Source organism: Ciconia boyciana, chromosome 8 (assembly GCF_034638445.1).
Source record: "Ciconia boyciana chromosome 8, ASM3463844v1, whole genome shotgun sequence".
NCBI classification, from domain to species: domain Eukaryota; kingdom Metazoa; phylum Chordata; class Aves; order Ciconiiformes; family Ciconiidae; genus Ciconia; species Ciconia boyciana.
This window is the reverse complement of record NC_132941.1, coordinates 10457284-10482918: the sequence shown is the minus strand read 5'-3', so window position 1 is coordinate 10482918 and position 25635 is coordinate 10457284. Positions and strand designations below refer to the sequence as shown.

The 25635-nt window shown below is 38.3% G+C and overlaps 1 protein-coding gene across 1 annotated transcript in view; it reads left to right on the top strand.

Moving 5' to 3' along the window:
- The window catches only part of TMC3 (transmembrane channel like 3), a 125870-nt gene that overhangs the window by 26545 nt on the left and 73690 nt on the right, over positions 1 to 25635 (top strand). The window contains exons 8-12 of the mRNA XM_072871336.1: positions 9062 to 9137; positions 10369 to 10468; positions 10702 to 10879; positions 17749 to 17868; positions 19667 to 19863. The gene's annotated coding sequence lies outside the window, so the exon portion shown is untranslated. The remainder of the gene's footprint in view (positions 1 to 9061; positions 9138 to 10368; positions 10469 to 10701; positions 10880 to 17748; positions 17869 to 19666; positions 19864 to 25635) is intronic.

The window sequence follows — 25635 nt, the reverse complement described above, 5'->3', positions numbered from 1 at the left end:
ATATTTAATTTCTTTCAAAGGAACTATTAGCTATCCTGACTTCTTGGACACTCTATGTCCCAGGCATCTGGAAAGCATGAGAATCCTTAAGGAATCAAGGTCATAGTCACATCATTGTTTGGTATGAGTGACTCCCATATTGATCTGAAACTCCCAGAGCACCCAGCTGCCTGGTGTTTGGCCCAAAGGTTGTAGGGTCTATAAGCTTAGTCCTGTTTGCAGAATAGGGCAATCCCAGAGTTTAAGACCATGGAAACTCAAGCTTTTGCAGCACTCGCAGAGGTAGCCTGGCAGGCAATCAGGCACTCTTCCATTGTGCCTGCTTGTTGTTCAGTAGAGATTTCTGGAAATAGAGGTTTCCATGACATACTCTTATTTCAGCAAATTGGCACTTCCCAACAAAAACATGTCCTGTTAGAATTCCCTAACCAGCTCTAATTCAGACATCAAAGAGGGTGAATATATTTCTTCATTCTGGGATTATTACCATTTCATTCCCTTCTCCCTTTCCCTCCATTTCCTTTTCTTTTTAACTTATTTTCTCTGAAAGTAGATGCTGTGAACTGATGCTACAGGAGGGTACTGGTTCTGATGTCCTTTGTGTGCTTCTTTGATCTGTGTTAAAGAAATTGCAATGATTTGAAGGCATTCAGGTTTTAAAAGGTAACTCAGATTATTACTAAGACTAATTACTCTTGTTATGTAGTTTCATGAGTGACTGCAGGAGCTGCCTGAACTTGCGTTTCTCTCTTACTCCTTTCATTCCATTAATGTGGGGACAGCCACTTATACAAGCCCACTTTGCAGGGCCAAGATTGTGCTTTAAGCGTGGAAATGGGGATTTTCTGCATTTTTTGTTTTGTTTTAGGGTGTGCGTTACCCTCCCCCATCACCTCTGGAAGCGTGGAAGGGTCTTACCTAGACATTATTTAATACCCACATTTAGCATTTGCTTTTGAAAATCTTGGAAGGCTGCCAAGACAAAGCAAACACTTCTTGTACAATCTTTTCTGAACATGTAGGGAAGCCTCACAGAGTCTTTAAAGCTGCAAAGTGTCAGAAAAATCAGGGACATTTGTAATGTTTGTATAATGCTACAAATATGGTGATATGTGAAAAGCTGAGATGTGAAAAAAAAACCCAGCATTCCTCTTCATTTATCCTATTCCAGAGATAGGTGTTGTGAAAAACATGAAGAGAGCAACTGCTGCCCAGAGAACAGAAGTGTGTTACAGCTCAGAGAAGGCTATTTGCAGGGGACAGAGAATATGAGGTCTGATCAAATGCCAAATAATTTGTTGCAAGTTAAGTTGTGGAAATACACATGATCTGAGACCACCTAGTGTGTCATTAAAAGGGTAAATCAGTCATGTCTTACAGATGGTAAAACTGAAGAACAGAAAGATTAAGTGACTTTCCTGTGGTGTAAAAACAGGGCACTGGCAGAGCTGAGAGAAGAACTGAATCTTCTGGAATCCCATTTTTTTTCTCTGCTGGCCCATGTTGTCTCAATTACAGGGATGAGAGCATGAAGAAAACCAAGCCTGGGGTGCTCTGACTCTGACCTCATTGCATGGTATTCCTCCAGGAGAACTACTTTAAGGATCACAGCAAAAGAATGTGCTTCTAAAAGCCATTTTGATGAAATCCCAAAACTAGCAGCAGCAAGCAACCCTTTCTCACTTTCCAGCTTGATAACAAGCCTCACCAGTTGACAGTTTATTTTCTTTCCAACAATCAAGTCTTGACTGAAAGAGCACTTGATTCTTGAGTAGGCAATAACAAGCGTAGGCATGGAGTTGTTGCCACTTGTGCTTTCATTTCAACAGAAAAGTAGAAAACCAGATTTGCTGAAAATGAATTGAAATGTTTTCCTTAGCCTTCTTCTCCATGTACATCTATTTTCTGTTCGGTTTTCTTAAATGGCATTCACAGAAGTTGACAAAGATTCCCACTTAGTTTTTATGTCTTTTTCTTTTGGCTTTTCACTTTAGGCTTATATAACAAGGTAAAAGACTTATCTTTCTTTCTAGCTTTTATAATGCGGTAAAAGTCTTGACTTTCTGTCCAGTTATGGAGGTGGTGAACAGGGGATACGAATCTGAAACAAAAGTGTTAAATCTAACAGTGAAGTTCACATAACCTTACTATATGCAGTGAACTCAAATGAAGCAGGAGGTCAGTGAGCACCACATAAAACCATGCCCTTAGAAAATCTGGTTAAATCAGGGAATGTATTGCCTCACTTGTGTCTGTAGTATCTAGAGGGGAGAAAACACATAAATTATAGTCGTGACCAAGGTATCTGCTTTGAAGGTAAAATAGGACACCTGTGGAGCATTTGTCCATTCCTATTTCATGCAGTCTTTGCCCATTCCCAGAGTTAAACTGGAAACAAGACTAATATATAGGTATGCTTGCAGTTCTGGAGTTCTGGGGGCACGAATTGTCACTGTTTTGTACAGAGCCTGGGGCACTCAAGTATTGGCCTTGATTTGGATCCTGAGGGGTTACCGTACAGAAGCGTTGTGTGCATAAAGGAACAGGATTATGGAATTACTACTGAATGTTCACAGGGAGTGTCAAGCCCAGAGAGACGTCTGGTATATTCCCATTCATTGGAGTAAGATACAGTTGTTGGCAGCTACCTCACAAAGCTTCCTTTCTTAAAAGTATCTACCATGTTCCATAGGTATAGTTATTTTCAAAATATTTTGAGGAAACTTCATTCTGGATTATTTTAAATCACCATGGCTCCATTAATTTCTTAATAAGTTCATTTGCATCAGATGTTGCTACCATCCCAGATCCCAAAATTTCCATACTGTTTGAATAAAGAGAGAACCTTTAAATCCCATCCTTCATTAGAATAAAGCTTTTTTTTCTTTCTGTTATCCTCTATAACAGGTGGTAATATAAAAAAGTGATCTGGCATCCTCACAAATTCTTTGAATTCTGCTTCTAAAGCTCTTCTTTGAATCATATTTTCTAGCATCTCATGGGGTTTTGTGCAAAAAATCATTCTCTGCAGCATTACGCAGACATTGACTGGGAAATCTCTTTATCAGTGGTTTAAATCAAAAGTAATTTTTTTCCTAGAATCCATTTTAGTCTCCCATACTGCTGGTTCTCAGTGTGAAAGAATCTATTTAACTATCTGCTTTTTGGATGAATTTTAATGTTGTTTTTAGATTTATACAAGGAGTATTTTGCCAATGAGCCTCTTCATCTTCACCACTAGAATGATTTTTAATGGACATCCAGTAGTTTCATACTAAGTAGTTTCTTTCAGCTTTATTCTCCCTAGGGAGGAATGCACTGAATGGCTGGAAATGTCAGCAGCTGCATTAGCAGAAGCAGTTTAGCTGCTGCCACCTCCTAGATAAATCTTACCCTTTTTCATTTCTGTATTTCTTACTGTTTCCCTCGAAGTAAGGGAGCCAAAGAAACTTCCTGTCTGGCATAATACGGATTAGGAACTAAATTGGCAGCTATTATAGATGGGCATTTTTCTATTGATTTCAGGGTGAAATCCATTAAAACTGGCAGAAAAGTTGGCTCCATTTCCATAGAGTCAACAAAATCAAATAGAAATATGAAGCTGAGAAGAAGGCAGGAACGCGTGCAGCTGCGTGGAGTACAGTCCAGCTCAGCCATTGGAAAGTGTAATGAGGACCCTGGCTGCCTGACAGGGAAGGTACATATGGCGTGGGCCCGGCCACTCCTCTTGGCTATTACTTGACACGTAGATGACATTTAACATGGAAGTAAATTAGCCAGGATACTCGTCCTTTCCTCCAGAGCATCTGATCATGGGCCTAGTTGGAGATGGGAAATGAATTAGGTGAACCTTTGGTATTATTCAGCCAGGCAGTTCCTGTCTTGCCCTCACTAAGTTGGTAAAGTTTGGCATTGCTGCTGCTGGTGACTTAGCCGTGTGTTTTGTCTGAAAATGCATAGAGCCAAGTCATCTCCCAGGCATAAGCATTGCTGATATTAATTCTTATACTTGTCTTCATTCATATGCGTGTTGTGGTGATTAAACATAACGGCTAGATGGTTGGAGAAATTCTCTACATAGTAAAACGCAACTGCCAGCATATTTTGCTAGTTAGTTGACCTCTCAGGAAAAGTCCATGACCTTAAATACACTTGCTTTTTTCATGTTATGTGATCAATAAATTCAGAATTCTGGTTGTATAATTCATCATGTTACACAGAAGTATCACAGGTTGTTCCTTAGAATATAGCTCTGGATCTGTCCTTTATCCAAGTTCCTCAAAGAAAGGAGAGATTGTGCTTTAGAGTGATACAATTACATTCAACATACATAGCTGCTTGATTAGAACTCAGATCTTGTGTTCAAAGTTCTTGATATTAAATACTGGAGTCAGCATATCCCAGAGCTGTGCAGTTATTTCCAGTGCCAGAAATCAGGTTTTTAGGAAAGAGATTGGATGTCTTGAGTCAGCAGCATGGATTAGCCCCCAGAACGGTTGTTTAGCGTAATGGGTTATCAAACTTTATGGTTACTTTTAGAATGGGTGTTTTTACAGCTTCCTGGTAAAACTGCAATTTGAAATTGTATTTTTTTGAACTGCTAAAACACAGTGACCGCCTATTGCCAGGGTGCATATGTTGTTAACAAGAATACTGAAAGGCTTTTCAAAAAACCATTATAACTGGTTTTGAGTTAGTCAAGCATTCAGTCTCACAAGTTTGTTCCAGTTAGAAGGAGAATTTGATGTTGGAGACAAATGTCTTTCATGTAATCCTGTTTATTTAAAAAGATGTGCCAAGTACCTTTTCCTTGAGCATAGGAGGATCAAACAACAGGAGATTGTTTTCAGCTGGTACTCAGACTCAAAAGCTCTGTCTAGGATTTTCTCAGTGCCGCATCCCACATTTGCCCAGTCTGCATCTGGATTTTCTTTCTAAAATTCTGCCTGTCTGTGGCATTTCTGTTGTCCTTTTTGTCACACCCGCACACCAGTCAAATAATCTTTTGCATAATTAAAATTCCTGACTGTTCTTTTATATTCTTGTTTTGGCCTGTGACAAGCTGTATGTTAGGATCAAGGCTCTTTTTTTTTCTTTTATATATATATATAAAAGACTCTTGTGTTTTAAAGGAAGGATATTGGTTACAATAGCATCTCCAGTAGTCTATTCTGTACTGTTATTCCTTTTCTTTAACAATGATAAAAGTTGTTTGATATTATGTGGACAAGCCCTAAGAAAACAGATCTCTTGTGCAGAAGAGTTCTAGAAGTGGGACACTCCCCATGCCCATGTTTTTGTGAGTGCAAGGAGGATTGCAATGGGAATTGTTTGTTTGGTACTTTTTGAGTTTAACATCTATATTCATCATTGTCTGAGAGCAAGTGGGTGTTTCTTAGCTTTGGAAAACACTCCATTATTCATCCCATCAGAGTGTGAAATAATAAACACAGAGGGGGAGGCAATGACTTTAGGTCAAGGTCCAGAAATACTTATAGCCAGAGAAAGTCTCTGACAGAAGTCTTTCTCTCCTTCAGCCTTGCTCATGGGAGTAGTAACTGATTGCTGACCAGTACCAGCAAGTGTGTCTGGGCTGCAAGGAGAGATGGGAAGCTGAGGCTTGCCCACCTCCTCCTGCAGCGGGGAGTTGCCGGGATGGGGATGTTACTCCCAGGAAGGGATGGCTTGGCCACAGATTGGGTTTAAATCCAGGTCCTTTACTGTCATTCCTGTATTCATTCAGATATAGCTTCTACATATCATCTAGGACAATTTGCCTTTTGTCAGTAATATTGTTGTTAAATAGTATTCCTCTGGTTTGCACTACTTGTGAACACTTCTTGCCAATCTGTTTCTTGGAGGATAGAGCAGCTCTGTGGGCAGGAGAAAGGTGCATGCAGCACAGAGCAAAACTAAGGCTAGGGTTACCTCCCAAGTCATTGTAGAGGAGCAGGAATATGTATAAATTGTCTTGAATGCTCATTTCAGAGATTAATTTCTTAAACTTTCTCTTGTCGGCACTCAGGTTACAAAATAAATGAGTCAGAATTTTAAAAAGGGAGATGATGATGATAATAATACCTTGTGTCTAGAAACTAACTAGTTCAGGTTGTGCTTCATTATTTACAAATCCCAGGCATATTTTAACATAACTTGTCCAAGCAGCATAGTGCTCTTTTATCATGTTCCTTCCCCAGACCATCTTTCCTTCTTATCTAAATGTCCCCAGATTCTTTCATCTCTCTATGGGAAACTGTCAGATGGTTATGTAAATCCAGCAGGCAGGAGTTTTCAGTGGCATGCATGACTCTGGAGACAAGATTCCATCTTGCTTAAAGCAACCCTTGGGCAAACTAAAAGGCCACCCATTTGCAGCAGCAGAATTGAAGTTTCAAATTGCTTTTCCTTGGCGCTCTTAAGCAGAAATAGACAAAGGTGGCACAGGGCTGAGTTTGTTGCTTCCATACATACTTACGGATAACTTACTTCTGGGATATCAGATTTGCAATAACCTAAAGCCATTAGGAATGGTTCATGAACATTCAGGCATGCATACATAATTCATGTTAACTGAATACATTTATGTGCACGCTCATAAAACGGAAACAGGTTGCCACTTATTAGTGGAACAAATGGAATTGCTGCTTTATAGCATGTGTTTTATGCTTCTCTCTAATTTAAAGCTAGATCATTAAAATATAAAATTGGCTGATAATTACAATAAATATTCCTAGAACGTTTCTCCTTTCCCGTTTGTACATAATCTTCCTTTGTTTCTCTTTAAAAACATCTATTCTATTTCAGATTGTTCAAGATATACCATAAGGATTTCACATCTATGTGCTTGTAGGTAACTAACTTCTAAATGAAGGCTTGAGGTAAAATGTCAAGTTTTACCTGAGTTGAATTATTTTTAGTGGAGATTCAATGAAAGGATTGAATCCACTTCAAAACAGCTGTTGCTGTTAGCTAAATTCCTCCTACATTATTAGACAGCTTTACCAATATTATGTTACAGGAGTCTAGAGGGAGAAAAAAACAAAAACAAAACATCACTCTCTGATGCTGTGTTGAGTAAGAAAAAAAGAAGTGGAAACAGGTGTTTTTTCTGCATAAAAATATCTATATTTTACAATCTAAATCCTGAAATGGAATAACCCCCAACCATACTTTTTGATCTACATGAAATGATGAAGGACCAGATCGTGTGCAACATGTCATTAGACTTCATAAGGCTGTTTGGTTTCAGGAAATACAATACATGCCTCAGCTCTACTAAGGAACACACAAGGTTTTCTTAATATTGTTTTTTCACAGTGTTTAAAAATAAAAAATCCTTGCATAGTTACATTTCTGAGCTTCACTGCAGTCAAAAATAATTTTCCCTATACTCAAGAATTAATGTAGATTTCAGGGCTTGAATTTCTAGCAGACTAATAAGCAGGCATGCAAGTTTAAATCTTATTACAGTCAGTGCAGGAAAAGGGGTACTGTGAAACTGAACATTCACAAAGGCGTTAGTATCTGAGAGTCCTGTATGTCCACAATTTAAAATCTGAGAAGTTTTAACTTTTCTTTTATTATTTAATTAAAAAAAAAAAAAAAAAGCCACAATAGCCATTTCAGATTTAATTTTGATCAGATGGATTCAGATCATAATGATTTCTATATTTGTAATTTTAAAAACCCCATATTCGTTGTTTGTTCTTCATGTCAGTTTAGTACTACTTTATTTTTGTGATTAAAAACCACATGGAGGGATGCAGTTTCAAAGCCACAGCTTTTGCACAGAGAGAGTTAACTAAAGTTAGAGCAATTGGAATTACTTCTATTGATTCCCATGATGTATTTTTTTATTGCTTTGCCTCAAAGTGAAACAATTATAAATCTTAAATCTGTAAACATTGATATGGGATATAATACTTTCTGTTCTTCTAATGTTCAAGTAATCATATTTGCAGGATTTGATGCATGAAGTTTCTTATATCTTTATGTCCTCCCTATTTTAAGTGCATTGAAATACCAATGGAAAACAAGCAGAAGAGAAAATTCTGTGGATTTAAGACCCACACAGTCAGATGGAGCCTTCCCTTTTCCTTATGTCAAACTACATCTTTAGTATTTCCATCTTTCCTGTTTCTCCTTGGAATGAAAATTTTAACTAACAGTTTCTCCCTTACTCAGTCCAGTTTTATCAAAGCTGACACCCAAAGCTCCATGCTACATAGCCTTCCTGTTTAGAAATTCTCTAAAACATCCTGTTGCGGTGGTGTTTTGTGGGGGGCTTTTTGGTTTGGTTTTTTTTTTCGTCTGACAGAAATCTATATGTTTACAAATGTTTTCTCATGTTTTATTAATGAAGGCAGCTAAGACAGCTGCCTGGATGCTTACCTGGATATGGTGGACAGAAGTCATGAACATTTACAGAAGCATTGAACTTTGAAGGTTGGCTCTGGCATACAGTGTAACTAGTAATCATTGTAATAATCACCCCAGTTTTTCTTTGTCAGATTGGTTAATAACAACCCGGGATTATATGGCCATGAGTCTAATGTCTTGGTCAAACTACCCAGAATGGTTACAACTTTAATTCCTCTGCATTAATCCTTTTGATGTATGTCATGGAAGTATAGCCTGTAGCTGTCAAATTACATATGCACTGTGAGTGTAGTCTGTTTAAGTTCAGGACTTAGCATCATGTATTCCAATTCAATTTATTTTTATATCTCATCTTTCACACAGAGAGTCTGAAAATGCTCAACAGTGAGAGACAGAATAATGAGATAAAGCTTTACAGAACTGTGTAAAGTGACTTGCATATAGATAGCAAGCAAGGCAGAGGTTGGACTTGAGTGAGAGAAGACAGAGCTGTAAATTAAAAGCAGTAGTAGTATAAATACAGAGCAATTCTGATAGAAGAATACACTTTTCCATACACTTGAAGGGTGTATGGAAAAGGTTTGTGTTAATGTTAATGTCTATTAAGAGCCAACAGAAGAAGAGTAAAGCTTCCTATATATACAGTGAGGAAACTTGTGCTAAATAATATTTTGCATTACAGGAATTTGTATTATCGGGATTGAACAGCATACTTCTAAATTTGTTACTTACGGGAGAAATAATATAAGGACAGAGAGGTAAGAATCTTATGATAGCATCTGCCTGATGACAAACAGAGAGTTCCTACTGAGGGGTTTTGAAGGGATAGCATGATTAAACTGTGTGAAGGAAGAAAAAATTAAGAAAGGGAGCTTTAAAGGGTTATGTTAGATAAAATTAATCCTGGTCTGAGCAAGAGTCATAGTGACAATATGGAAATAGTGGTAAGCTTTCTGGCAGGGAAGGAGCAGGGGAGGGCGGGAAATAAAAATATAGGAGTGTGGTGAGATGACTAGGTATCTTGGATTGGGTGTTTACTCCCAGATTGTTTCACATCTTTCATCCAGGACATGGGACTTTTCCCATTTCTGACAACCTGCAGTATCCAGCACTGCAAAAGGAAAGTAGAGTTCCCCATCATGGGATTTTATCCTGGTTTTGCTTTGTTAAAATGTGGGCTTTCCTGGTAAAGTCCGAGTCTTGTGATCTTTAGTGAAGTAGTGAAGCTGAGTTCTTATTTGAAGAGAGTAGTAGCAGAATCAGGGAGAATATTCTACCTTTGAACTGCTCTATAGCAAAAGACAATATATTATAGCTTCACTTCCCCCATATTCTGGAACTATCTTAGTTGCATGTACACAACTTACAACGTAGACCAGATTTGAGTTGAGGACTATAAATACATTTACATTAATTGCATAAAATTGATGGGCCAGGCTGAAACAAGTATAGAAGTTCAGGAAAAAAAGTAGTTGAAAGCACAGAGCCTTAAGCAGTAAAGAATGGACAAGATATAAAGCCTGAAAGAAGTAGAAAAAATCTTCAAATATTGAGTTTGCTCTTTGAGGACAGCATCAAAGGCTGATTGTTGGAAAGGTTTGGGAAGGACAGACAAAATAATCAGTGCTGCCATGAAGATGGTCTAGGAGAAGCCCAGTATCAAAAAATAATGATTAAAAAAAAAAAAATTTAAAAAGGAAGTGGCTCAAAGCTGGGGGGGGGGAGGATTTGGGAAGAGAGTATCACCTCCATTGAATGTTCAGAGAAATAGTCATTGAGAAATGAAAAGGTGATTATCTAGCCAAGAAGGGCATGTTGTGAGGAGAAAGAACAAGTAAAGGAAATGGGGAAAGAAATTAGGGATGGGGAAAACGGGAGGAGCAGGATGGTGTAATGGAGAGGAGATCTTCAATAGCAGATGGGATGGAAAAGAAATATGTTCAAAGTTAATTTAATTGTATCTCCACTTTATGTTTTTTTGGGCCACAGCTGTGCTCATTCTAGAAGCAAAAACTAAAGGCTTCCCTCTCCAATCAACAGTGTTTTTAGAAGTAGACCAAGACTTCTGACAAGATACAATCCGTCTATTGTGAGCGAATCTAACAGTTCAATACTTAAAAAACAGTGAGAATAATGTGCTATGTCTTCAAAAGTTGATGGTAGGATTCTGCCATTGTTTTGGATTTGCAGTATGCATCACCTTAAAAAATTGGTTTGGATGGGAGGAGTGCAAATACAGTATAGCTACATTAAGGGAGGGCATATTTCTGCTTTTATGGAAAAGTGGATTGTCTCATTTTTTATTTTCTCTGTCTCTATCAGATGAAAATATGAAGACCCATCACAGCAACAATACAATTTTTATGGATCTGCACAAAGCTGCAAGCCAAAATTTGACAACTCTTGCACTGATCCTGTCAAACTGTTGTGTGACATTAGGCATGCTCCTGGTGGTGCTCTGTTGGTGGCTCTTCTGGTTGCTAACCTGAGTTGACTACAGGTAGGTTGCAGCTTGAGGTGTTTCTGTGCTTGTGTTCCATGAGACTGAGTCAATAACTGATTGTAGATAAAAAGCAGATGTCAAATAATGTATTATCATGTGGTTCATGGTCGGAAGTACTTGGGAAAAAAGGCATGGCAAAAAAATGAAGTTATCACAGTGAGAGAATACATAATAAGGAATGTATCAATAAAGAGTAAATGGATCTCTTTGTTGAAGAGGAGAGGAGTCCTGCTCCAAAAATTTCCAACTGGTTGATTGGTCTTTGCTGGCTTTTACTCGACATCTGAAAAGGCTTGGTTTTAGAAGGTAACCTCACTCTGATTTGCTGAGACATGAGCATCTGTGTACAGCTTTCTGCAAATCTTTTTATATATACCTTTATATGCAGTGTAGTATGCTATAAGATTGAATTACTACAGAAGTTGTTTTATTCCCAAAGTACCTTTTATATCAATGAGCTGGCTGGAAATCTTAGACAATTGTGGGGTTTTTTTCCCAGTGATGAATTTGTCATAGGACTACAATATAACTAGTTATTAAATATTGCTAATATATTATCTACTAATAAAAAAGTCAAACTGTTTAACATCATTACACTAAAAAAACACAATGACCCCTAACATAAGTCCTGACATAAATTATTATTGTTTACACAGACCTCCCAGCAGTCTACTAAATGCAGTTTGCCACTCAAAGTTTTGTAGCTGTGCTGCTTGAGACAGACTATTCTTTTACATACAGTGCTGGGCTGTAATGCAGATTATCAGTGTAACAGTGCATAAATAAGTCCTGCTTTCTGCTTCTTTTCGTGATGCCACATATGTTATGAAGGCAGAAAATAAGTTTGAAATAGTATCCTCTCAGATTACCTGGGCAATCTTGCATCCTCCTTCTATCCTTTTTATCAATAACTTTCCCATAGTTGGTGTAAAATTGTAGCATGCTGAGAAAGGTTTTGGATCTAAAAGATTTCATCACCTTTAAATGACATTAAATGGTTGAGCTTAGTTGAACACATGCACTTTCTGCTTTATGGAGTAGTTAATAAAATATGAACTTAGCACACAGTCTAATATTGATTTCTCTGGGAAAGACTGGATTGATATTAGATAAGGATGTTGCATATGGACAGCAAATGACTTAAAAGACCTCCTCGGCTTTTTGATATTCACACTGCACTTTCAGTGCGTTCTGTAAATATATCTGAACATTTCCTATCTAACCAAAAGGACTGCACCTGATACTTGTCAGAATGTTGGTCAGCTTTCTCTTGGTGTCTCAGAGGAATGTTTTAGGTCAGTTTTTGCAATTTAGGGTCTTGGTTAGAGGAAGTGGGTGATATACCCTCTGATATTCCAACAAGGAAGCCCTCTAATATACCTCAAAATAACCAAGTCTTGACTTTGTTATCTTCCAGAAAGAGAGTTAAAGAATGCTCTGTCCATCCTCTGGGGAAAGCAAAACGTTGGCTTTCTGTTCCCTTGCATTGCTAGCTCAGAATCTGAGCTGTACCTCTACAAAAACATGAACGTAGTCAGGAAGGTGTCATGGAATGACAAAACTTTGGTTAATGTTAGGGTTGGGAAAGGGAGGTCAGAAGAGCTATGTCAACTACCAGAGTCTGGTGGGTCAGTCCTTCAGTACCCATTGATACTGAACTAATCTTAAGGTCTTCTGTATATTAAACCACAGACCTAGTCAAAGGACCAACTATAAACAATTTATCTTTTGTTAATATACCATCTCTTTGTTGAGATTTTAAGTATGCTGTATGGAATAAAGGTCTATATAACTGAGAAGAGTATAGTTTCTCCTATTTTTGGAGCTCTGTAGTTTTGCAGTAAGCTTCAGCCAGTATTAGGGTAAAGTGGTCATATAAAAGAAATGGTTTACCGGTGGATAATGAAAGCCTAGCAGTAGTAACAGGGTGGAAATGTAAGCAAGAAGTTGGAGATTTGCTCTGTGGCATGATCCCTCATAGGGATATAGAGGGCTATAGTTAAGACTGGAATGAACATTGGCGTTAGGGGTAGCAATAATTTTGTAAATAGTGAGCTGAATAACTTCCCTCAATAAAGCCTGAGCATCCTTATGAAGAAGCTACTATAGCTCAGTCTGAAACTATGGGCCTGATCCAGAAATAATTGAAAGAGGATCCTTGGCTTGTGCTATATAGCAGTTAGACTAGATGATAGGAATTGTCCCTTCTGGCTTCAAACATATGGCTATTCATTTCCCAAAGGATCTACTTCATCAGCTGAAGAACTCTGGTAATTTTTTTTCTTTGTCTTGTAGATAGCCACGTTTGGAGTATTCTGACATAAAATTTTTAAAAAACTGAAAAAGATTTGCAAAATGCCAAATCAAAACACTTAAAAATGAAACAAAACAAAAATCTAGGCCTTAACACTTAGTGGTATTTTTTCATGGTTGGGAAGCCACTGTGGAAAAATAAATAAAAAATAATAATTAAAAAAAAGGCAAGCTACATTTCTCATCCAGAAAATCATTCCAGTGGAACCACAGTTTTTCTTGCTAATATTCTAGTAGTAATTTCTTCTGACCTTTTTTTTTTTCATTGTAGTTGTATTGACTGTATATTTATCACAGATCTGCAATGCACAAAGTAATCTGGGTTTTTCTTGCCCAAACTCAGATGTAGTAGAGCCTCCAGATAATATTTATATGTATTGGAGCTTTGCTGAACCTTACCTACAAGAAGCAGGAGGCATTTGCTTACCTTCAAGTTAGCTAGCACAAAGAAAACTTGATTATTTTCCCTCCAGATTGAATTAAGTACACATACTATATATATACACTTTTTATTAACTTTTCCTTAAAGACTCAAGGCTTAAATGACTTCATTAAGTTTGTTGCTTTACACATGAAGACTGAGGTTTTCTGAATATGGTAAGTCTACAGATAAAAAGCTGCCATATTGAAATTGGTTTAAAGATTGGCAGAAGCCTATAGGTGGTGACTTGGTCCATGGTGTATAACTTTTGAATGCATAAGACCACCTTGTACATTAGGATAAACAACCACGTGCATTTCCAACTGCATGCTTCTATGTTATAAGTGGTGACAGGAGTTCGAACATTTTCATATTTCTTTCTGAAAAGTGAGTTATTTACTTACTATATCTTTAAAATAATCTGGACTTTCTTTTCAGAGATTGGGGCGGGTTTTTTGGAAAAATATCATAGAATCATAGAATCATAGAATGTTTCGGATTGGAAGGGACCTTTACAGGTCATCTAGTCCAACCCCCCTGCAAGAGCAGGGACATCTTCCACTAGATCAGGTTGCTCAGAGCCCCATCCAACCTGACCTGGAATGTTTCCAGGGATGGGGCCTTCACTCCCTCTCTGGGCAACCTGTTCCAGTGCCTCACCACCCTCACTGTAAAAAATATCTTTCTTAAATCCAGTCTAAATCTGCCCTCCCTTAGTTTAAAACCATTGCTCCTTGTCCTGTCACAACAGGCCTTGCTAAAAAGTCTGTCCCCGTCTTTCCTATAGGCCCCCTTTAAATACTGGAAGGCTGCTATAAGGTCTCCCTGCAGCCTTCCCTTCTCCAGGCTGAACAACCCCAACTCTCTCAGCCTGTCCTCGTAGGAGAGGTGCTCCAGCGCTCGGACCGTTTTCGTGGCCCTCCTCTCGACTCGCTCCAACAGCTCCATGTCCTTCTTGTGCTAAGGGCTGGATGATATATAAACAAAATTAATATATTGATTTTGTTTTCCTTTTATAATTAAAAATTAATGTAAGTCATGCCATAATGGATAAGTTAAAGAATCCACACAGGGATGTATTCACTCATAAGGAATAGTTGTGACAAAACTTTCTTTTCACTAAGGGTTTCATCTACTAAACCCTGAAGCTTTGGAAGTGGTTACATACTCCAGGAGGCATGTACTAGTATCGTCCTGGTTTAAACAACCTGAACTGCAGGTGTCTCCTGCTCAGGAAACTCAACCCTTTTGTCATTCGCAGCATTGGGCTGCACAAACCACACAATTCCTTACCCTACTGAAGCGTCAAGAGGAAATCTGATGGGCTGTGACTACCAAAAGGGAAGCTTGAACAGGAGGCTAAGATTACCACTAATACTCTGGAAAAGATACTTTGGGATCTTTGACCTTGTGCGATTAAAAGTCTCTCTTTAGTATCTACTTCATCTCTGGTGCTTAATAACATGCTGGTGCTTTGGTTCAGTATGAACTCCAAGGGAAGAGTGCCACCTATTGAACTACCAATTCTGTTTCCTGCAACATCTGTATTTGCCAATTTCTCACCCAAAATAGTGACCAAATCCTGCCTTGCTTATTGTAAGAAATGTGCAAGGCTCAAGGCCTTTACATGACAAGGCCATATATAATGTTCCAAATCTGGATGAGATTACTGCAGCATGGCACTTGCTAACACATTTCTTTTAATTTTTTTTTTCAGCGTAGGCACTGGAACTTGTATTTTAACGTGCTAATTATAAGAGACTGCAATAAAAGTGAAGTTAGTAACAGCCCACATAGCATTACTATTATCTGACCCTGAGTTGAACTCTTCACTGCTATAAGTGCTAAAATATACTGCTAATGATTTCTTTGGAAATACACTAATAATTGATGCAATATTTCAGTCTTAGTCTCATAAAAATTAGAAATGTCTTTAAAAGAATTAAACCCATAAAACTCCTCATGCTTCCCGCTAGACGCTCAAGTGCATTTCATCAAAGTCTCTCATGAAAAAAATGTCAATTATCCTTCCATAAATATGGATGAAATAAAGTATATATTTATCCCATAAACTCTTCTGTTCATTCCAGCATGACTGAAATTGCAGATCTCTCTATGGTTTTTCCTTCTAAAATCTTTCTTTTGGCAAAGCAGAGGGAAAAAATTCCATCTTTGGACACATGCATGTTCACTTCCAAAGGAAAACAGGACAACTTCAGTTTTGTGCAAAAACTGAATCTCACAGAATGAGTATTTTGGATGGCTTTCAGACAGAACTTCAAACTTTTGTTCAAAGTTGGTAATCTGGCTTCTCGTGGATCATTTGGATTAGAGGATGACTATAGTAACTTCATGGAACTAACCCAAGTATCTCCAGAATCTAAGGCTTTATGTTTTACATGTCTCTGCTAGAAAAAAAGAGATACTGAAATAAAGATTAAAATAGGAGCAATGAGGGTCTTTCTGATGGGAAAAAATACTTTGAGGTTTCTTTAAAAGTATTTGCTTAGATTTGCATCACAGTCCTTTCGTGACCTTGTATAAACAAACTTCTGCATCTGACAACTTGAGGTTTTTCCTTTAGGCAGCTGCTGGACCATTTGTAAAATTAAGATCATTCATAGTTCCTGTCACACTTCAGCAAAATCTTCTGCAGACACTCTCTCAAAATTTGGCAGAAAATAAGATAATGGGCATGAAAGGAGATGGGGGAAGAACATGTAGAAAAAACAATTGCAGAAACAGCAAATCTATATTCTGCCTTTTTTTTTTTTTTTTTTTTTTTACATTGGCAGGACTTAACTGTCACTGTGCAAAGTAGGCAGTGCTGCTCTATACATCCAGCCTGACAGAAAATTATCTCCAAGCAAAATTGGCAAGTGTCACAATTTAGTTACCTCTGTGGTCTAGCAATACTTGGAACTCCTGCCCAGAAAATTCTCACTACTTCAGTAGTTATATGGTCCTTTGTATTGTGCAGTGCATTTTTTAAGAGCCATCACAGTTTGCAATTGGTGTACTTGAAGTAGAGCTAAAAGTTGTTCTAAGTAGCAGGTGGTTCTAGATATTCCACATGCTGGACAAAGCAGGTTATGACTCAGCCATAACAGAAGCTACCCATATTTCTTCACCTTCTTTATGCACTCATTTAAAGAAATTATCTCATGGATTCCCTCTTGTTCCTCCCAGGAAATCAAGAGCCACTGCTGTAGCTCTGTACTTTGAGGACAGTGCAGAGGAGACCATGGTGCAAATTAGCCAAAATGCTCACCCTGAGTTTAGGAGTCCTGGGTAAATAGGTATTTAGGTTCTAATGTAGCCCTGTTTTTAGCTTAACTACATCAGCACTGCTTCAGGCATCCTGAACTGGTTATTTTGCTTTGGGAAAAGAGCAGCTGACACAACCATTTTTATTTTGTGATGAAGCAGAAAATTCAGTAGAAACAAGCTGTTATAATGTGCTTTTTATGCCTTTTTCTTTGCCCTCCTCCATACTTTCCATTCTTGGGTTCTCTTCAGGTGAGTTCTCCCACTCATGAAAGCTGACAGGTTTCAAAGGATGCTCAAATATCTGGTTCTGATGAGACGATTACCTTTTCTGGCAGGCATTGGCTTGAAAAGCACCAAATCTTAGCTATCTTCCGTAGGGATCAAGGGCTCAATTCTAGAAAACGTTAAGGCATCCAAACACTTGTGCCTGCAGTGAGATTACTCATGGGCTTAATGTGCTTAGTACCTGGCTGATTCATGCTTTAATAGGAGGCTCTTTGTGCTATAGAGGAAATTAATAAGAAGCTTGACTCTATCACTTGCTAGGTGAAGTTCACTAGTAACGCTCTTATCCCCAAACAGCCCGTATGTAGGGGATGATTCTATTTATAGAAGAAAGTCAGTGATTATGGAGGAAATTTTATGCACAATTTTCTTTGTTTTATTTCCTTGTATTGTTTATTTGGAGATTTATCTTTTCTGATTATCATAAATATGTAGGTTTCTAGAAGTGCTTTTATGTGTCACGCTTCTTACTCTATGCAAGAACAAACTGATGCTTTATTCTTTTTGCAGCAAATTCTTGCTGAGTATAGATGGTGCAGAGCATAGAGTTTCATGTGTTTTCTTTGTTTCTTTGCAGAAAAATGAAGTGACAGGTGCTTAGCCTCATTTTTCATGCTAGCTTTGCCGTGCCATTTTCACCAATAATGAAGGCAGCTGCCAGAGCTTGAGGAAATCAGGCGAAAAATTCAGCTGGCAGGTAGACCCAGTCACTTTAAGAAATGTAATCTTATGTTAGCAGATGGTAATTAAAAGGCAGAAGAAATAAAATTTTGTCTCAGTTTTCTGCACTGTTACATCAATTAAATCTGCAACAGAAATGGAAGCAGAAAATATAATTTATTTTCATGTGGCTACACAGTATGATTGTATGCAAATCTAATGATTTGTTTTGCAAAGACAATTGCAATTTTTTAAACCTAAGTAGAATAACTGATCATTTCCAGAGAGTATGTGTATGCAATAAATCTTCAGTCTTCAATATGCCTAATGCAATGAAAAGCATCTTCTCCTTGTTTTCTATTCATTGTTAAACCTCAAATTGGGTTCCACTGTCTATGCGCTTTCAGTAATACCAATTTTAATCACAACAGTTCAGTAAATCTTAGTGTGGAGAACTAATCTAGCTCAGGCCTCAGCAGGGGTGCATCCTGTTGAAAGAGAATATTCAGAAAGTGCAAGATTGAACCTGGTAAGAATTGTTATGATCTTGCAGGGAAATGATGTTTCAACTCTGACAAGATTCCTAAGAAAATCCTTCTGTTGTTCCTCCTAATTGCAGACGTCTAGCTTTGAGGACAGAGCCTTATCATTCATCATACGTTACTTCTTATGGCTGCTAGGATCATGAACAACATGTGCAAATCAGCTGAAGTGTGAAATAATTACATAATTAAAGCTCATTATGGTAGTGGTGAAATTGAAATGCTGGTGTAGCTATGTCACTGTTTCTGTAGCTAGCTTTGATTTCCAGGGGGTTTATGAGTCATGCATAAATATTCACCCAATTTTATAAAAATTCACCCAATTTTGAATGTTACAGTATAGTCAAACTTGAGTGATATTTTACTAAATGCAGTTAGTAATTTTTAAAAGACATGGGGTTGTTTAGTTTAAAATTGATTGAATGCCTAGATGTTTATTTTGTATTTCTGCTACTCCAAGCCAGGTATATCTGTGATGCTGAAACCACATGTCCTTTCTTCCCTCTCTTGCACAAAGTCCGCATTAAAGATAATGAGAAATAACTAAGATATGTTGCTTAAAAATGCAGTTCCCAGTTCTTCTGTCCCATTGACTGATCACTGATGCCTCTAAGCATAATGGAAATTTTATCGCTGTAGCCCCCATTCTAGTGAGACTGGTATAGCAAACGACGTTTTTTAAAATAGTTTTTCTTAAGTGTTCAGTTGAGCAGAAATGCAAACACACTCCTTAAAGCTACACTGATCAAAAGCATCACTTCAGATCAACTAGTTAACTCTAGTTGAGTCTGGTGACATTCCCACTTATGTAAATATATAAAAATAGATGATCATATAAAGATGTGGGATTTTTTAAGTTCTTATGAGTAACAATGAATATTAGTTTTGAATCTGAGTTCACATTTATTTTGTATTTGCCCATGGAGTATCTCCAAACTTTTGCATTTAAGAAAACATGTAATATTTCAGTGAGGGATTTCACTTAAGCAACTCTACTTAAGAGAGAGAAAAAAATGGGGGTGGGGTGGGGGCATCTAATTTATTGAGAGACAGCCATACCTCTCTTGCCAGGTGCAAATTTTCATGAGTGGGATCACCTGTCATAAGAAGTGGACGGGCGCCAGACTCTTCATTAATGCAGCATAGCACAGAGAAACCTGCAGGAACAGGATAGCGTCGAAAGCGAATGTGGGGTCACAGCTTCTGATCTAGATTAGACTGATGGTGACTGGAAACACTTTTATGTCCTAGCATGGTCTCTGAGGTTGGCTTTCACTCTGTTTTTTATTCCAGGTCACAAAATTTGCCTCATGGTCACTGGTGATGAACACTGAGGTTCACAGGTGCAGCCTGGAGGCAGTGGCAGAAGGGGAGCGGAGACTGCCGTTCCTGTTCCCCCCCCCCTGCCCCAGTAACTAAAAGGCAGGGTGAGCAAGAAGGGAACTTCAGCTTCTCCAGGGCCCAGGTGTTGGCTTTTATAGCCACAACAGGTAACAAGTCACTTGGTACATCACTGAAGGAGTTGCCGTTGTGGGCAAGCAGAAAGCAGAGCAGTGGAGTTTGAGTCCGCTAGAAAAGCCTCCCTTCGTGGCATCTGGGCAGCAGCAGGTAGCTGAGCCTGTGCCTGGGGATGTCCTCTACAACTCTCAACGTATTTTCTTTGCTTTTGCCACCTTCTTGACCCATGATGTTCTTGTTACGCCATTCCTTGAGCTCTTGTTCCACCAAGACTACTGCTATTGCCATGTGGCATGGTACTCTGAAACACGTGTTTGTGTCCACAGAGACCACAAATACATTTTCTCTAGAGACCTAGGCCAGGACTGATTCTTGGACTTGGCTGAAAGGTTAGGGCATTTAACCCACCCCCCCAAATATCAGCTTTTAACTTCCTAGTTTTTGTCATGTTTGCCTCGCCACGTTATTAAGTCTTAAACACTTTTGAGTATCAGAGATTACAAAGGAACAAATAAATAAAGAAATTAGCAAGGTAAAAGTACAAGTGTGAGAAACTTTCTCTGCCTGCTCTTTGTTAAATGGGGATGCACTTGATAATGTTGCTTAGTATTTCTCCTTTTTTCAGCAGCCTTATCATTGTACTTTGGCAGCAAGTAAGGTACTCCACCACTGTTAAGCCTTTCGCTTTCTCTAGAGACCGACATTTAACCTCTTAGTTGTTCAGCCCCAGGTTTTAGATCTGGAAGCTGTGTTTGTACTTGGCTTTGCCACACACAGCAAGTCTGTAGCAGACTATGAATTCCTGGGGTAGCTGGGGTTGTTCATTATTGTCTGAGAAGCCAATGCTGCTGCTTTTGAAATTTTATCTGTGTCCTCTGAGAAAGGATCTTTTTATATACCCAAAAGGATAAAACCCTTTCAGCTTAGGCCTTCCAAAAACAAATGCTGTATTCCTCCTGCTGGGACTTTCTGTTGAAGAAGGAAACAGATGCTTCATTTGGTTTCTCCTCTCACACAGAAATCAATGAAGAAGGTAATATAAAGTCAAGATTTCGAAAATGTGCAAAGCAAACTCAATGCACTTACACAGAGCTTTCTTTAAAATACTTAAATGCCATTAGGAATTTTGTGGCCTTAGTCTTAAAGTGCCCCTTTTGGGGCACTTTGAGGGGCCTAACATTCTTAAAATGCTGAACAGCCTTTCTTGACAAACTGGGGGTTCTGGGTGTGTCACATCCTTCACAGAAATCACTGATAATAATAAATGAATAAACATTGGCTTCAGTATTTATGCCCTGTACCTTATGAATCTTCTAAGCAGTTTCCTCCTCCATTTTCAGAATTAAAAGACAGAAATGTTGGGAGTGGTTTGGAAAATAGCAGAGGTGTTGAGGCTAGGAAATGCTGTGGTCTGAAAATAAAATCAGAAGGGTTAAGTAAGCTCTTAAAGAAGGAGGTGAAGTGGGAGAATAAGAAAATAGTTTGGATTTAGTTTGACATTTTCTTTTATAATACTTGCCCTCAGTCAGCTCGTGCAACGATAGTAATTTCTCAGTGCAATGTCAGGTACATAAAGAAATGTGACAGCCTTCCCTGCTAACCCAGGCTGCCTGCTAGAAATTATCATTCATTATTATTATAACTAACCAATTCCAAGTCTGATCCCACTCCAGTGGCACTGAAATGGCAAAAATCCCAGTCACATCAACAGTATAGGCTCAGGCCTGAAGCTCTATTATTTAAAGAAATCCAGTGGTGATTAGTGACCGTAGTTCTGTTATTGTACCAGGGATTTATGTTCTGGTTCTTAATGGAGTGTGTTAAATGAGGAGCTGTAAAATAGTAGCTACTATGAGAAAAATAGTTTAATGTGATTTTGGAGTTTTGATATAATATTTTACCAGACGTAGCCACTCAATCAGTAAAACAGCTTTTCTTGGACAGAATTCTGCTCCAGTGGATAAACTTCCATAATTACCCTGCAACCACAATTAAAAAATACATAGATGCCTTCCTTCTAGTTTGTTCAAGCTGATGAGAAACTGATAAGATGGAGTTTCAGTGCCTGTGACATGTTGTTATCAGTTGGCAACATTCAAATACAGAATATTTCAGAATCAAATCTGTAAGTCTGCACATTACTTTGAGGAAATGTGTCAACAAAATGCTGTCAGCTTCTTGCCTTTTGACAAGCTGTACAGATTTCAGACTACTCTGAACCGTAGCTTGTCCATCAAATCAGCAGATGTCCTTTTTGGCACTATTGGTTGTGCAGTTAGGTTGGTTGGTGGCTTTTTTTTAAGGCAGGAAAGAGATTCTGATTGTAACTGAGGCCTAAGATCTGGTCTTGATGGAGTAGAGATGAGCAAGCGAAGCTTCTTTCTGATGTATCTGGCAATGAGAAGAAGGAAGCCCTGAAGACTTTCACGCTTTGCTCATTTGATTTCAGATATGGATGGGGTGTCCTGAATGACAAGAATGGCTAATTGGAAGCTGCTTCCCTCGGCCCTAGAAAAGGAAACAAATGCTTAGAGTGCTTGTTCAGACTGTGACGTGTCACATAGCTTGATGATTCTTACTGCTGTCATTGTAGTATGTAATTTTCTACCATTTCGAGAGGGACAGCACTGAAATAGCACCCATTTTCCAGTCTGAGAAAATCCTCTGCTTGCGAGGTACTTCTGGTTGCTATTATCTCCACTTCTTGTGAATTGGCTTGGCTGGAGAGGTTCAGCTGTTTCTAGTTTTCATTGAAAGTGACTATAATACACGGATTCAGCAAGTTTAATGTTTTACATGCCAGCTTAATAGATTGTTAGACTGAAGAATCTTGTCATGAGTTGAGAGATGGTAGAGTGCCTTTCTCAGTTAACTCTGCAGATTTACATGTGTGTTGCATGCATCCTGGTGCTGTACTTACCTAGTGCCTTTTTGGGCCCATAAGCTGCTTTTATTCCCTAAGGCCACTGTGCTTATGCTTCTCAAATAACACAAAACTGAAGGCTATTTGTAGCCTACTAACTAAAGGTTTGTAGAAAAGAAAGTTGATCTTTTCTATCATATGGATTCTTAAGTTTTGCAAAATTTAAACTGGTTGAAACACCTTTGAACAGTTACACTTTCAAGTATACTTATTTAAAATGTATGCACTTTGACTCTATCTTTTGTTTGTAAATTAAATCTGATTTCCTTACATTCTGTAATAGCTTGCAGTTTTATTTTTCCTGGCATAAAAGCTGTTTCCGTCTGCCCTTCAGTTAGTCAAAGGTAGAAGTCTCTCCCTGAGAGAGAGATTAGTTTTTCTCACTGGAATTTCATACTGCAGGATGACAGACAGTCTTCTCTGGCACACAGTAAGCTCACCACCATCCACAGTATACATGAAATCATAATCAAAGACAGATGCCTTTGCCTGTTATAAATAATCAGTGCTGCTTGCATAGGCCAGGAAAAATCCTTGTTTAGACTGGTCTTTCTTTCTTGGACCTCTGTATTTCCCTTGGCCTTCCCTTTTTTCATCTTTTCTCTGTCTCTAATTCTAGATATTTGCCTAAGGAAATAAAAGGAATGGGGAAAGTAGATCTTGGCACTCCCTGAATTCTCAGTGGATTACCCTATGGAGTGAAATTAAATACACATGACATATAAAAGGGAACAGCCTTTTAATTTATAGCAAAAATCCCAGTTCACAATAAATCCGTTCTTTCCTGTTTGTTCGTGTGCATGATGAGAACATGTCATATGCTTCTGTGAAGCTGATATAAAAGCTCTTTGTTCTATGTAGGATTAATTTTTTTGAATTGGTGAAAGGTTCTATGTAAATATCAAATAGCAATTGTGGATACACTTTTAAAGTGGTTATGAAATTTATTTGCTTTTCAGCAAAACCCAGTACGGTACTGTCTATTTTAATAGCTTCTTGTAAAGGCATGGTCCTTCCAACTACAAATTGTCCTCAAGTAGTGGTGAGATTTCTGAGATGTCAGGACTCAGAAGAGAGCCTCTTTTGGATAGTATTTTCAGATCTCTTTGTGGAAAAACTCTGCTATAGAGGTAGATGCCATTATGAATTTTTAGCCCTGGGCAGTGCACAAAACACTTCTTTGCTGAGTTTTAGATAAGGTTTTCAGCTGCAGTCACCACCCTACCAAAATGCTTCCTATTTGAATTTTTCTGCACTGTTCCTGACTAAACAGTGTGTGTGAATGTTTTGCTGTAATGTTTTGTATTCCTTTGGATTCCACGTTCTTGTGCAGTTTTTTTTCAGGAATGTATAGTGTGATGAGGCAGGGGTTGAGAAAAGAGCATCGCACGGCTAACTGGTTGCTGCTACACAACCAACATTAAGAGTTCTAATCCTTTAAAAATCTAAGCACTGCTGGGTTCAAGTTCTTGCCATGTCCTGTGTTCTTACAGGAGGTTGGCAAAGGCCTGCCATTAAGAAATGAGAACATCATTTTGCTTTGCAAGGAGGGTCAAACAATGTGTTTGGGGTATCAATTTTACTCCGTTAGATTATTTTGCTGCAGAAATATGTTTGCAAAGTGCACTGTGGTCTGATCCCAGTAAGACTGAATTTGGTAGCACAGCAAATCATGATCGTTCTTACACCATTCATCAGCAAAGCCTTCTAATGTGGAAAGTAATTTAAAAAATATCTGACTAAGAAAGGCCATTGCAATGGAACGGCAGGCTTTTGTTTTTAAAATCCCAATGGTTTACCATAAGAAACACCACTGCCAATGGCTTCATAAAATTCCAGGCTGGTCCCCTTCTAAGAAAACCAGGATTTTCTCCCCAAAGGTCAGCTTTGTTTATGATAAAGTGGGGGTTGAGAAGCTTTTTTTTTTTCCTTCCCTCTTTTTTTATTTCTTTTAAAGTATATGGGCCAGTTCCACTATTAACTGCTAAAACTCTTATTTTACCATGGTAAAAAAGAAATTGCTATGGTTGCTTGCCCATTAGTATTTATAGTTTTCTCCTTTACCAAATGTTTTCCTCCTCTGCACAAGACCATAAATACATTATGGGGCAAAGGAAGGTATGAGTTTGCCTTTGACACATAGACTCTCAAGCTTGTTGACATTAGTCACATTAATCATTTTATAGAGTAGAGGTTTTCTTAACAGAAGCATCATCGGATTCAAGCAATTAATCCACTCATCTGAAAAAACACCCACTCCTGGAATTAAGGTGACTTATTGATACCTGTTGCCACAAACAACATGCCAGATAGGTCAGATGCATTTAAACTGTCTCTTAGATTTCTCTGCATGGCAGTCAGGCTTGGCCTGTCATAATTTTGCCTGGTTTTCCACTTCTCTGGGAATCATTTAAGAATGTAATGATACAAATCTAATGAACTGAAATCCCTCAGCTTCAGCTGCCTTGGTAATATTTTTTTTTCCCCTTCTGCAGTGGGAAGGTTCTGACTACATTCAGCCACTTATATTTTCCTCTCATTGAATATACAGATGGTTAGTTGTGCAGGGCATGTGCAAGGAAAAGCACAAATCAGTCTGTGTTTGCAGACTGGCTCTATCTCTTGTAGCATGTTCAACTTTGACACTGTTCTCTGATGATATGGTTCTGGGGAATGAAAACCCTATGGAGCAAGCTACACACTCAAACTATCACTGAAATTCCTGCTCTATCTGGAATGCCATAGAGTCTTTTTGAAGCCTTTGTGTTAGAAAGCGGCACGTTTCCTGATAGCTGATACCCTGTGTTTTGGATAAAGTCATGGCAGAAATGTCACACTGAAAAATTGCCCAGTGGATATTTACACCCATTTAATCATCCAC